Source organism: Salmo salar, chromosome ssa27, assembly GCF_905237065.1.
Source record: "Salmo salar chromosome ssa27, Ssal_v3.1, whole genome shotgun sequence".
Lineage (NCBI taxonomy): Eukaryota > Metazoa > Chordata > Actinopteri > Salmoniformes > Salmonidae > Salmo > Salmo salar.
The window spans coordinates 18,959,925-18,974,722 of NC_059468.1; the positions used below are offsets into that span (position 1 = coordinate 18,959,925).

Sequence of the window (14,798 nt, forward strand, 5' to 3'; positions counted from 1 at the left end):
TATATGTACTTTGTAATCAAAGACACACTGAAATGTATAAAACAAATAAACTAAAAACAAGGAAAGTGCATTGGATGAACATAATCTTGTACTGATATGTACACAACATCCTCGAGACTATGCTCATTCGGAACGATGGCACCCTGCCAAACATGTCGTGGATGGACTGAGCAATGTATATTGTGGAGAGGGAGGATCTAAAATGTATGCAAACAGGTGGAACAAGTAAAACATTAACACCTGAGTGGAGTTTACTTGGCTGGATTAACATATTGATCGTGTTCATACGATTTGAGGATTTATGAAGTCATTTTAGTAGATTCAGTGACCAGAGAAGATATTATGAAAGCATGAAACCAATCCCATTTTTAACAAAATCAACAACAAAAAAGTAAATAAGACCAACCTCAAGTATGGCTAAATGCAAATGAACCTGGAATCGGGGATAGACTTAACAGTAAATTAATCTCCAGAAAACTCAAATTAGTATCATACGTTATGATTGGTATAGTATGTATTAATTTGGGTCTGTCCACAATTTGTTGACTAACTAGGTGGCTAATGCTAATGTTAGCTAGGGCTAATCTTAGCTAGGCTAGGGGTCGATGTCAACACCCCTGCCGAAATCTAATTAGCATAATAATAAATAAAAAAATCCCCTTCAAAAGCAGTCTGTTTATTTCTTCATTTAACTAAGCAAGTCAGCTAAGAACAAATTCTCATTTACAATGACAGCATACACCGGCCAAACCCGGACGACACTGGGCCAATTGTGCGCCGCCCTATGGGACTCCCAATCACGGTCGGTTGTGATACAGCCTGGATTCAAACCAGGGTGTCTGTAGTGACACCTCTAGCACTGAGATGCAGTGCCTTAGACTCGGGATCCCCGAGTGCTAGAGATATACATTGTTTTGCACGGGCTGCATCTCAATCCACAGCATCCGTCAATGGTAGCCTTCCACATCTGCGGTGGAAGGTAGCTGAGCTACAGCGTGTTTGTCAGACCATGAGACACCCCGAAAATCAGTCTTCTCATGAAAACATTAGTAGCATCTGAACAGTGTGGCCTACAAAACTAATATGACCACTATGGGAAGAAGGACTCTCATGAACACGACCCCAACAAGCATCACGGGACTCGTCTGAAGTCGATACTGCCAACTTCTGTCTGTAGCGTCCAAACAGTTTGGGCTACACACTAATATGACTCCCCGATGGAAAGGTGACTCTCGCACACGTCGTTTGTTTTGCTCTAGTGCGCTTACAAGCCTCATCTGAAAGTAGCCCGGTACCAGTACATTTAAAAAAAAATCATAATAATAATAATAATAATAATGACATATGGAAGTAGTTTAGTGCCAAAACACTTTTGGTTAAAGCTGAAATATGTCACTTTTTGGGCGACCCGACCAATTTCACATAGAAATGTGTGTTATAGATCTGTAACTCATTTAAAGCAAGTCTAAGAAGCAGTATACCTGTTCTATGCTTCCTGTTCTTAAGTTTTGTTTTTGCATCTTACCTTCGGTTTTGGACACCAGCTTCAAACAGCGGAAAATACAATATTTTTGGTTATGAAAAATATATTTCACAGTGGTTTAGATTGTAGCGAATCATTGTACTCTATACTTGCTTGTTGTCACAAACTGAAATTAGGCGAACTATTTGTATTTTAGCAACCAGAAAATGGCAGTACAATTTCTGCATCTTTAAATATATATATATTTATTTTTCTGGGCTTATGTCTCTCAGACATAGGACAGACACTTTAAAAAACAAACTTCCTATTTATTTTTTACTATCTTATGCATCTGTTATTCAATCCATTTCTATGGGCTAATAGCGCTAAGGCCCAATTCAATGTTTCATCAAATAATGTGCGTGTGATATATTTATATAATACCTAAAGGGGGTCCTAATATTCAAGTCGATAAATGATCCTCGGTATGAACATCTTAAAAAAAATCCATATGTCAGCTTAATAGAACCCCTCCGCAGGCTTAGACCCTTAATAAGGATTAAGGTTAGCTCGCATGCTAAGTAGTTGCAAATTAGCTAAAATGCTAAAGTTGTCAGTGATTAGATTTGCCTACCCATTCACCCCGACCAACAACCCTCCTTTCGTTTGTCTTAAGTAAAAATACCAAACATAACATATACATATTTAAGTGTCCCTGATTTTCTTTTACTATGTTACGCCTAGTCAATGAGACCAGCCCGAAATAAAAATAAGACATGACAATGGTCCCTTCCTTCAAGCAGCACAATTCACATTTTTTTCCCAAATAGTATAAATCAAAACATGCCAAACAGTTAAGTCCCTCAGAAAATCTGAAAAGACACCCACCCTTTTCCTACTTGGGAACAGGGGTGCCATTTGGGACTTAGCCCTGGATGGAATGTATGTCTTTAGTTGAAGTCTCGGTTAGAGATGATGAGAGGAGCTACCAGGGTCCAAAGGTAGACAGCCAGGCCTATCCAGCTAGAGCTAATCTTCACCCACACAGCTGGCATACAGCTCTGCATGGCCTGGTAGTCTGCGTCAGGTCTGGGGAGAGAGCAGGACCAATCCAATCAATCACATTTTATTTACCATCACAAAAACGCATAGTAGACCATGTGCAATGGTTTGAAAATTGGGTCTTCGGAGTACCATAAGACTGTTAACCTAAAGCCCAGGCATTAGCTTGGGGAGCTGACGCAAGGTCTAGAACAACATCAATCACCTCAGTTATACCTGTACACATCCCTACTCATCCCCTTAGACATAATCAAAGAAAACAGAGCTACTTACTGGTACCAGTTGGTGAGTGTCATCATGATGTAGAGGGAGGCCAGGAACAGGCTGAAGTGGAAGAAGGCGTAAGAGTAAGTGACCCCCTCTTCCTCGTTGTCCACGGCCCGTCTGACCCCGTCCTCCCCCGTGGCCGCCGCGTGGACGTCTGCAGCCAGACCCTCCTCTGTCTGCATCAGCCTGTTCACCTGGGTGTTGTTGGACGAACGGATGCTGCAGGGGAGGAGGGAAAGAGCATGAAACCCATCAGGAAAAAGGGGAAGTGATGATGTGGACAGGCTCGAATAGTCAGGATTTAATTTAAAACATAGCTCTGAACCAGTGTCTCAAATCCAGTCCTGAGGACCCACAGGCTTGCATGTTTACTCTAGCCCAGTACTTCGATCAGGTGCCTATTCTACTGTATTTTAGTCTATGCCGGTACAACATTGCTCATCCAAATATTTATATATTCTTAATTCCTTTACTTTAGATGTGTGTATTGTTGTGAAATTGTTAGATATTAGTGCACTGTTGGAGCTAGAAACACAAGCATTTCGCTACACCCACAATAACATCTGCTAAACATATATATGTGACCAATAAAATTTGATTTGTCTATGGTCTGCTACAAAGCGTGCCCAGACCTGTGGGTCCCCAGGATTGGCGTGAACCCTACTCTAGGTTGCAACTTCATACCTGGCGTAGAGAGTGCAGAAGAAGAAGATGACCAGTCCTATGATGCCCTGTGCATCCCACCACTGGACCCCTTGCCCTGGGGCAGGTGTAGGTGTAGGGGTGGAAGTGTTGTGTACCAGATTCAGCAGGCTGGGGTTACACTTACGGTCTGTAGGGAAAGAGGTAGAACATTGTCATTCTGATGAAGGCCATTGAAAGAGAAAATGTTATGCTTTAAACATAAAGAAAACTACAAATGATCAGCTTTTAATTATGAGAGATTCACATCTATTTGATTTACTTCTTCTCTTGTGATTCTTGGCTGCAACTCATCTCATGTTGGATGAAGTGATCACTGATCTTTTGGGTAAAATATGCATCGTCACATAAATTTGTTGTTCCAGACTTCCCATCAAGTGATTTCCATGAGTCAGTATGCAGCTATGCGAGTCATTGTTACATCAGGTCATCTTTCATGCATGACCTGAACCATGACTCTTAACCAATGACTGAACAGGGGCATCAGCAGGGTCATGACGATACTTACTGGGGTTGTTGGTCATGGCGGACCATGTGACATACATGGTGTAGAGGGAGATGAAGGACGCTTGGAGCAGGCCTGAACTGGGCTGGGACTCCTGGGGGACAACACATAAATGAACACAAAACATCAGTGTCTAACTTCTGTTCAAATGCATTCACATGAACAAATAGTTCACTGTGTCATTGTTTAACATTTTCACCCCTGAATGAACTTCAGGATGTGTATGTATTTCAAAGAGAGAGGAACAAGACTGAAACAGCCTGCAAAGAAACACTGTACTCAAAAAAACTGCAGGAACTTTCAGTGTGCTGGTATCAATCTTTCTTGCGAGACTGAAACCTCACCTGAACTTTGGGCAGGATGGCAACAATGGAGACAATGATGCAGAAGATGAAGTTGAGGCTGATGAAGACCTTGTGTTCAGTGCAGTCGTCTCCCGTGGTGTAATAGACATAGAACACCACCACAGCAGAGAAGGCCAGGGCATAGTGCAGCACCGTGAAGGACAGGAGAGCTGTGGGAGGGGAAACATAAGAAAACATCCCATTATGGATGTTAGGAAACATCTTTCCATTTCCACTAGGAGGAAACCAGGATAAGGGTCAATTCATTAAATTACACTGAAATTCCTATTTTCTTCAGGGAATTTCAGTTTACTTCCAGAACAGACTGAATAAATGAGTTCGACTACAACTTCTTTAATCAGTAGACTGTATTAACGATAAGTACCTGAGAACCAGCACTTGCCATTTCCCTCCTCAGCATTCTCCAGCCAGGACTGGTTCCAGGTGTGAGAAAAGTCCACAAGCAGGATTAGCTGGATGATGATGATAGATGAAGGATCCCACCATGCCAAAGTAGAACCACACTGGAACACACACGGCGAGTTTGTTAAAAGACTAAGTGTGCAAGGTGTGTTTAATTGACTTCAAGTTCTTGGCAGTGGCGATGCGTCACGTGGGCCATTCTGTCATTTAATGTCACAACAATATCAGTTAGCAAACATTTTAATTGTGTAAAACAAATTGCTTGATCAAAGAAAGCACATGTGCTGACCAACTGGCAGGTGTCTTCACTGACATTTTCAACATGTCCCTGACTGAGTCTGTAATACTAACATGTTTCAAGCAGACCACCATAGTCCCTGTGCCCAAGAACATGAAGGCAACCTGCCTAAATGACTAAAGACCCGTAGCACTCACATCCGTAGCCATGAAGTGCTTTGAAAGGCTGGTAATGGCTCACAACACCATTATCTCAGAAACCCTAGACCCACTCCAATTTGCATACCGCCCAAACAGATGCAATCTCTATTGCACTCCACACTGCCCTTTCCCACCTGGACAAAACACCTATGTGAGAATGCTATTCATTGACTACAGCTCAGCGTTCAACACCATAGTGCCCTCAAAGCTCATCACTAAGCTAAGGACCCTGGGACTAAACACCTCCCTCTGCAACTGGATCCTGGACTTTGACGGGCCACCCCCAGGTGGTGAGGGTAGGTAGCAACACATCTGCCATGCTGATCCTCAACACGGGGGCCCCTCAGGGTTGCGTGCTCAGTCCCCTCCTGTACTCCCCGTTCACCCATGACTGCATGGCCAGGCACGACTCCAACACCATCATTAAGTTTGCAGACGTCACAACAGTGGTAGGCCTGATCACCGACAACGATGAGACAGCCTATAGAGAGGAGGTCAGAGACCTGGCCGGGTGGTGCCGGAATAACAACCGATCCCTCAACGTAACCAAGACTAAGGAGATGATTGTGGACTACAGGAAAAGAAGGACCGAGCACGCCCCCATTCTCATCGACGGGGCTGTAGTGGAGCAGGTTGAGAGCTTCAAGCTAATTGGTGTCCACGTCACCAACGAACTGGAATGGTCCAAACACACCATGATAGTCGTGAAGAGGGCACGACAAAGCCTACTCCCCCTCAGGAAACTAAAAAGATTTGGCAATGGTCCTCAGATCCTCAAAAGGTTCTACAGCTGCAACAGAGCATCCTGACTGGTTGCATCACTGCCTGGTACGGCAACTGCTCAGCCTCTGACCGCAAGGCACTACAGAGGGTAGTGCATACAGCCCAGTACATCACTGGGGCTAAGCTGCCTGCCATCCAGGACCTCTATACCAGGCGGTGTCAGAAGAAGGCCCTAAAAATTGTCAAAGACCTCAGCCAGACTGTTCTCTCTACTACCGCATGGCAAGCGGTACCAGAGTGCCAAGTCTAGGACAAAAAGGCTTCTCAACAGTTTTTACCCCTAAGCCATAAGACTCCTGAACAGGTAGTCAAATGGCTACCCGGACTATTTGCATTGTGTGCCCCCCCAAACCCCTCTTTTACGCTGCTGCTACTCTGTTTATCATAAACTCAAAAAAAGTAACGTCCCTTTTTCAGGACCCTGTCTTCGAACGGTATTTAGTAAAAAAAAAATAAAAAAAAAAAAATCCGATTAACTTCACAGATCTTCATTGTAAAGGGTTTAAACACCATTTCACACGCTTGTTCAATGAACCATAAACAATGAATGAACATGCACCTGTGGAACGGTCGTTAAGACACTAACAACTTACAGACGGTAGGCAATTAAGTTCACAGTTATGAAAACTTAGGACACTAAAGATGCCTTGATAAGAGAATTATCTAATAAAGGTAAATGAATCAATAAACCATTATGAATTATAAGTCATGTAGCATGCTTAATGAATAATCAATGTAATGATCGATTAGTCCGATTAGTCCCAGAAAGTCTAGTAGAGGCTGGAGAGGGAGAGAAATGTGTGTGTGTATTTAGTGTGCCCAAGAGAGCAGAGGACAGATGGTAAAGGGAGTAAAAACTTCAAGGGGTTCCTAACCTTGAGGGAAAGGAACAGGCAGAGCAGGATAGTGATAAACTGTGTGGGAAGTCCAAGGGGAGATGCAGTTCACCAACAATTTGTGTGTAAATGCATGTGCGTAAGTAAGGAAGAAACTATATAATGACTTTTTTTTTTATCTTGACCTCAGAACGTTCTCTGAATAAAGCCGAATGAACCTTTTGCAGAAAGCTGAGTCCTTGCCTAATTATTTAACCCATTGTCTTACAAACGTTGGGAATTAGTCAAGGCTTATTGATTGTTGATTATTATGATTAAGATATAAGATTCTTTTATCAGGCCTTTCTACTGACTCAAAAACACCAAAACAAAGATGCCCAGGGTCCCTGCTCATCTGCGTGAATGTGCCTTAGGCATGTTGCAAGGAGGCATGAGGACTACAAATTTGGCCAGGGCAATAAATTGCAATGTCCGTACTGTCAGACGCCTAAGACAGCGCTACAGGGAGACAGGACGGACAGCTGATCATCCTCACAGTGGCAGACCACGTGTAACAACACCTGCACAGGATCGGTGCATCCGAACATCACACCTGCGGGACAGGTACAGGATGGCAACAACAACTGCCGGAGTTACACCAGGAACGCACAATCCCTCCATCAGTGCTCAGACTCTCAGCCTATTGCGGACAGAGGCTGGACTGAGGGCTTGTAGGCCTGTTGTAAGGCAGGTCCTCACCAGACATCACCGGCAACAACGACACCTATGGGCACAAACCCACCGTAGCTGGACCAGACAGGACTGCCAAAAAGTGCTCTTCACTGACGAGTCGTGGTTTTGTCTCACCAGGGGTGATGGTCGGATTCGCGTTTATCGTCAAAGGAATGAGTGTTACACCGAGGCCTGTACTCTGGAGTGGGATCGATTTGGAGGTGGAGGTTCCGTCATGGTCTGGGGCGGTATGTCACAGCATCATCGGACTGAGCTTGTTGTCATTGCAGGCAATCTCAACGCTGTGCGTTATAGGGAAGACATCTTCCTCCCTCATGCCATACCCTTCCTGCAGGCTCATCCTGACATGACCCTCCAGCATGACAATGCCACCAGCCATACTGCTCGTTCTGTGCGTGATTTCCTACAAGACAGAAATGTCAGTGTTCTGCCATGGCCAGCGAAGAGCCCGATCTCAATCCCATTGAGCACGTCTGGGACCTGTTGGATCGGAGGGTGAGGGCTAGGGCCATTCCCCTCAGAAATGTCTGGGAACTTGCAGGTGCCTTGGTGGAAGAGCAGGGTAACATCTCACAGCAAGAACTGGCAAATGTGGTGCAGGTCATGAGGAGGAGACGCACTGCAGTACTTAATGCAGCTGGTGACCACACCAGATACCGACTCTTGATTTTGACCGACCCTTTGTTCAGGGACACATTCAATTTCTGTTAGTCACATGTCTGTGGAACTTCTTTTTTTGCTGAGTTGATATGCATAGTCACTTTAACTATACATTCATGTACATACTACCTCAATTGGCCCGACCAACCAGTTCCCACTCACAATGGTTAACCGGGCTATCTACATTGTGTCCCACCACCCAATCTTTTACGCTACTGCTACTCTCGGTTTATTATATATGCATAGTCACTATAACCATCCATCCATACACATACTACCTCAATCAGCCCAACTAACCGGTGCCCGTATGTAGCCTCGCTACTGTTATTTTGCACTGTTGTTTTTATTTCTTTACTTACCCATTGTTCACATAATACTTGTATTTTTTATTTTTTATTGCACTGTTGGTTAGAGCCTGTAAGTAAGCAATTCACTAAAGGTCTACACCGGCTGTTTTCAGCACACGCGACAAATAAACTTTGATTTGGTTGCTTTCCCATTCTATTGTTGTTTTGGTACATTTTGGTTTAGGAAGGCAGCTTGGTGCTTTCTGTGGTGGAGGGGCAGACGGAAAGTACAGAGGCGTCATTAATCTTCTCTGGTTGCGCATGATTGGCTGAGGGTGCGTCACCGCAGCACCTGCTGGGAGAGCTAGCCAGCAAAAGCCCCTAATCGGTGCTCCATTGATTCAGAGTAGCAGAGCCCGCCCAAGAAGGCTCATTGTCATTGGCCACAGTCTTATGCCCCGTAACTTTCATTGAACTGATGTGTCAACTTCATAGCTAGCTAGTTGTTTACCACATCTTCAAGCTAGGTAGCTTAGCTAGCTGAAACATGTCGACTACCTTCGCTATCTCCTAGCAAAAATTATTTTCAAACGTAGCATTATGAAAGAAATGTAGAGAAAATGTCTCAGTGCCCATTAGCCACCGAAACTTTAAAATGTCCATCCATTAAAATAAAGCAAGCTGGAAAAGAAGATTCAAATTCAAGTGGTTGGTGGTGGATCATGGAGCAGTGGCTAACATCCCTTTTGAGGTTGGTTAGCTATAATATCCTATAGGCTACATGTCTTATTGTTGATGTCTGATGGCAGACTAATACCCATGGAACCACATGTACAAGAAGGGTTAGTTTAAATACCTTTGATGGAACTGTAAAGGTGCAATAGATGAAGCAAGGGAATAGTGTTATAACGTTGCATATTGTTAACCGGGCACCATTTGTAACAGGCAGCCGCAGTCGCGATATTGCAGACCAATTACAAGCTAGTTTACTCGACTACCGTGGTCTTCCGTGCAATATGACCCAAAAATATGGGAAGTAGCCGTAAACCAAATCATAAACCAAATGTTATAACGTTTGTGTGTGGCTCAAAACTCCTATCTGGGATTGGTTATTAGTGCATTCAATGTGTAGCCAGTGCAGGGTACTGGTTTCGATGCATTTGAGCTTTGTTGATAGAATTTTCCCCACCAATATTTTAACGTTAAAAATCACCACTGGTTATTGGGGTTTAGAGGAAAATATTTTTATAAAAAGCATGAGCTGGGCGCACACCCAGAGAAAATGATTCAGTGTAGAGGTGCTGATTAATGGTGAATAAAACTGTAAGCTATAAAAACAAAGGAGAGTTGCACACTGCATATGAATAATCTCCCAGTCATTTATTATGTAAAAAACAACCAATGTTGCAGCATCACTGTGCCTTCTTCAGGGTGAAGAAAATATTTAACATCGTAGTAATGGTGTATACCTGTGTTGAATGTCCCGTCTGGAATGAAGAAGGCTCCTACAGTTATCCCCACCAGTACGAGGAACTTGAAAAACCAGAATCTGAGAGGACAAAGCCACAAGCATTCATTCAATAAAATCACCTCATACAAAAACAGATCCTGTGTCTGTGCTCCATAAAAAAATACACTGGTCATATTTTTGGGCAGTATCATACTTTAAAAAACCTTCTGTATGTAAAATATTGTGTAAAACAAATAAATGTGACCCTGGATGACAACATGTTGTTTCCAACATTAGTGCTTTTTTCCGAAAGTTAAAGCCGCTTCGTGTTTTGTTTCCCTGCCATGACACTAACGAGTATTGGGATACTGGTATCGTCCTAGCCCTAATATTTTATGCTGGTACGTAAACAAATAAGAGTGTGGGGAATGTGGCACTGCCCTGGTCTGGCCAGCAGAGGGCAACATTGTATCCCTGAAGATCACCATCCACTACTATAAAAAGGTCAGCTACATACCCGTTCTGTAGGGAGGCTCGGGGGTCCTTGCTGCTGCGAACACGGATCATGATGATGGAGAACAGAAAAAAGAAGCAGCCCATGGCAAAGCACATGCGATACACAGACTTGTAGCCCACAATGACATCACAGTTCACCTTGTTCTCGATGCCTGGCATGGGTATGGAGGTTCCGCCCACACAGAACCCTGGTATCTGATAGATCAGTAAAGAAACAGTAAGAATAGAACCAATAATGTACATTGTCAACCACTGGGCCATCTACACCAGCTTGTGTGACCAACTGGGTTCGAACCAGGGTCTCCTGCGAACCACAATCCTCTTAACCCGCTGAGCTAAAGCCTTGGAATTAGTTCAGGGAGCTAACACAAATATGTAGGTCTCAGGCAACTCTACTCATCAAGCAACCAAGACCAGGGTTGTGTGGCGTTACCTTCTTGAGCTGAGTCTCCATGCCAGGTAGGATCATGATGACTGAGACCAGGGTCCCCAGCAGCAGCAGGAAGGAGAAGGCCAGCCGGGACACAGTGGAGTTATAGGTGGAGGGACAGCATCCTGACAGCAGACAGGGAGCAGAGCCACACAGACACGATGCCTGGAGGAGGGAGGTGAGGGAGAGAGGGGATAAGAAATAGGACTGCACAGACGAGTCGTTTTTGGTATGCCAGAGGGAGAAGATGAGGGGGCAGATGAGCTAATGACGCAAACATGGTGTGTGTGCACAACAAAAGTACTGTGTCCTACCGCCTGTTATTGTTATGGCAACCATCGCAACTCTTGTGTTTTCCAGCCAAACGAGCCCAGACAACTTAAGGTAGTCAGGCCAGTTACAATGACAAGGGCTGCCAGTCATACGGTTACAGTACAGCAACGAACACAGCCCCCTGCCTGATGTGCCCTTTCTCAATCTATAGCGTTACATGATTCCAGGTCTTCCCTCTCCTTGCCACCTCCTCAAATATCCAAGGTCCCTTTCAAATGTGTTTTGAGAAGAACCGAGGATAGGATGGGAGGAATCAGGACAGATGAATTGAGAAAGAGACCCAGTGTTGGGTATGTGTTGTATGTGGTCACAGAAGGTTCGTGCGCCACGGGAGGCATCGCTCACTGCTCTCTGATGAGTCAGGCAGATTGTCAAGTCAAGATACTATGTGTGATACTACTGAGGCATAGGCTAGATCAGCCCAGAGACATGAAGCATAGTTTAGTCGAGCACAGGGAAGCCTATGATGGGGTAGCAGGGAAGGATCAGCCCTCCTTCATTAAAGGATTGCAAGCTATGAAGGCTTTATGCACCAGGGTAGCAGGCCATGCAACAGGCAGTCGAGCAGCACTCATAAGCCTTGCCTCTGGAAGGTGTAACCGTTTAAATTGTAGGTTTTTTGTTGACCTGAGAATGTGGGACAAACTTCAATAGAAAGGGTCAATACGTATATCACTCTATGCATGGTAATTTGCGGTATGTGCGTCCAAAATTTGAAGACATTCACCTAATGGCTCGAGTAGGCCTAGAAAACCTTTTATATCAAATCATATTTATTTAACATGATACTGAACTTGCCCGTAACACGGCATGAAATATAAAAAGGGAATATTTTAGTCGTGCAGCTAATTTGGTGTGAAGAGCGTGACGCACTGAAACACGAAATTAATCAATATAAAACTGCTGACTTTTCTGGAAACAAGTGTCTGTTTTCCAAACGTAGGTACTTACGATCAACATAAAACACAGAATATACCTACGGGGAAAACAGAGGAAATGTGTGTATTTACATACAGAGCCACAAACGTCGTTGCGCTCTCTCACTCTTACAAAGTGAGCAAAACGACAAATAAAGAAGTTAAATAATTGATACTTACACAGCTGGCGATTGAACACAATGCCATACACGCTCCCATTTTAGTTTAGAACGAAAAACCCCGTCTTAAGTAAACACCCAAAAGTCAAGAAGTGTAAGACTTCAAACTTGGAAAAGTTGTTTAGTAAAATGTGTAGTTTCGTCCGGCGCGAGCCAAACAGCAACAGGGCGTGTCTGAAGAATCAGTTACCCCCTGTTGTTCATCCGTAACTCAACACCGTCAACGGTGATAGACGCCCATGGAACTTCATCCAACTTCTGTGACTAATCAGCTGCTGATGCGTTGAATAATTGAATTATATAAAATAGGCTAGACTGCGACTTAAAGTACTGTATTACATTTTTTTTATATTAAAAACAAAAGGTGTTCTGTAATAATTGACACACATAGTTGCACACACACACACACACAGAGAAATGTACATTTGTACATAATATAAATCATCTTAATGCTTGTTGATAAATTAAATCCTGTACAGTCAAATGTGTAAATCACCTCTTTCCCTGACTATTCAACATCACTAGGGAGCAGCATCAGTAGTAAACCACGGTCCATTTACCCCATTTGCACTTGACAAATGTTATGTTAGAGTAGTTAAGTCCTCTGTAGCAGCTAGTTCCAGATTCCTTACTCAATTGAAAAATCATTCTAATTGGGCAGGCAAATTAATAGACAGGGACATTTTCACCACAGCTAGAAATTAAACAAAAATGAGCAAACACATTCAGCTTTTTTCTTGTCATGATATGACCTACACTGCCTACAGTATCCCCCGAACAGTACCAATACATTGAACGTTGTCTCCATGTTAGGCAGGTTAGTTTATAGCCAAACACCGCAGACACTTAAGGGCGATTCCAGGATGGTCTGAAAATATTTTTGGTATCTCAGATTGTTCTGGCAATTCTCTCATAGAAACCTAATGGGAGGAAGGATGTTTGATATGCTTTTCACATTTGTTGTAACACCATCCCCTTTTGAGAAAATCATGATGAAAGTGGCAATTTTAGGCCTACACATGTCCCCTGTAGGACCCAATGACCACAGGAGGTTCGTGGCACCTTAATTGGGGTGAACGGGCTCGTTCTAATGACTGGAGCAGAATCCGTGGAATGGTAACAAATACATCAAACACTGGTTTCCAGGTGTTTGATGCCATTCCATTTGCGCCGTTCTGACAATTATTATGAGCCGTCCTCAGCAACCTTCTGTGGAATGTACATAATACAGACAACACCTTGGTATCATTATACTGCTAATAGTGTGCTCTAAAATATGGAGTATAGCTACATTCTGAAATATAATTTTACACATTCATTTATTCAACATTAATCACCCTGGTGATGACATTATCTAGAACTGGTGTGAACACCAACTTGTTTGAGTAGACCATTGAATCTGAGGGTTCCATAGAGAAAAATTGAGCTCATGAGAGGGGTTTTGAATTCTGAGAGCCATTTTGTTATTTTCCTTGACCTCAGAACAGGGGTGTATTCATTAGTCTGATTCCATTGCAAAATGTCTGCTGCAAATCGTCTTGCAACTGAAACCGTTTACTCCAAACGTTGAACGTTAAAAGCAAGTTTTTATTGGAGAAATTCAGGTATGCCCCTCCCCGTTTCGTTTGCGCAGTTTGGTTCCATTTAGTTACTAGAGTAAATGGTAAACTGTTTCCGTTGAAAAAGTTTTTGCAACAGACAAAATGTTTTGAAACGGAATCCGACTAATGAATACATCTCAGTTCATCCAGAGACAAATATCGGCCATTGTTGAAGAGGTCAGCATTTATCGATATGATTATAGATGCCTCAGTACATTCTACACGGATGGTGGAAACTCCAATTGACGGCACTCCTTGACCTTCAAAATGCTTCAGTAGCGTAACTTTATAATCTCTCATCTTTCAGTGGTCCCTATTTTCAACAAGTGAATGCAGCTTGCTACACTAAATGCAGTACACAAAAACTGGAAGCAGAAAATGTCCCAGTTTTTCCACGGCCTACATACTCACCAAACATGTCACCCATTAACCATGTTTGGAATGCTCTGGATTGACGTGTACGACAGTGTTCCAGTTCCCAGCAATATCCAGCAACTTCGCACAGCCATTAAAGAGGAGTGGGACAATATTCCACAGACTACAATCAACAACCTGATCCACCAGCAATGACAACTAGCGTAGCCATGTCAGCAAATGAATGCTGTCCGAACACACAAATCCGATTTTGTCACTTGTCCTTGCTGTTTGGAAAGCCAGTATTCGAAAATTGATTTGAAAAACATGCGCGTTAAGGCCTGCAGTGTGAACAAGGCTTAAGTGTACTGATCTAAAAGGCAAAACCGATCCAAGATCAGTAGTTCCATACTCAGATTCTTTGGGAATATGGGCCCAGAACCCTAGGGACATTGGCTGCATTTAGACAAGCAGCCTAATTCTGAGAATTTTCACTAATTTGGTCTTTTGACCAATC

General features: G+C 43.4%; 1 pseudogene; it reads right to left on the reverse strand.

Moving 5' to 3' along the window:
• Positions 1 to 228: 228 nt before the first annotated feature.
• On the reverse strand, positions 229 to 12,583 carry LOC106588643 (serine incorporator 1-like; annotated as a pseudogene).
• Between the last annotated feature and the right edge of the window lie 2,215 nt (positions 12,584 to 14,798).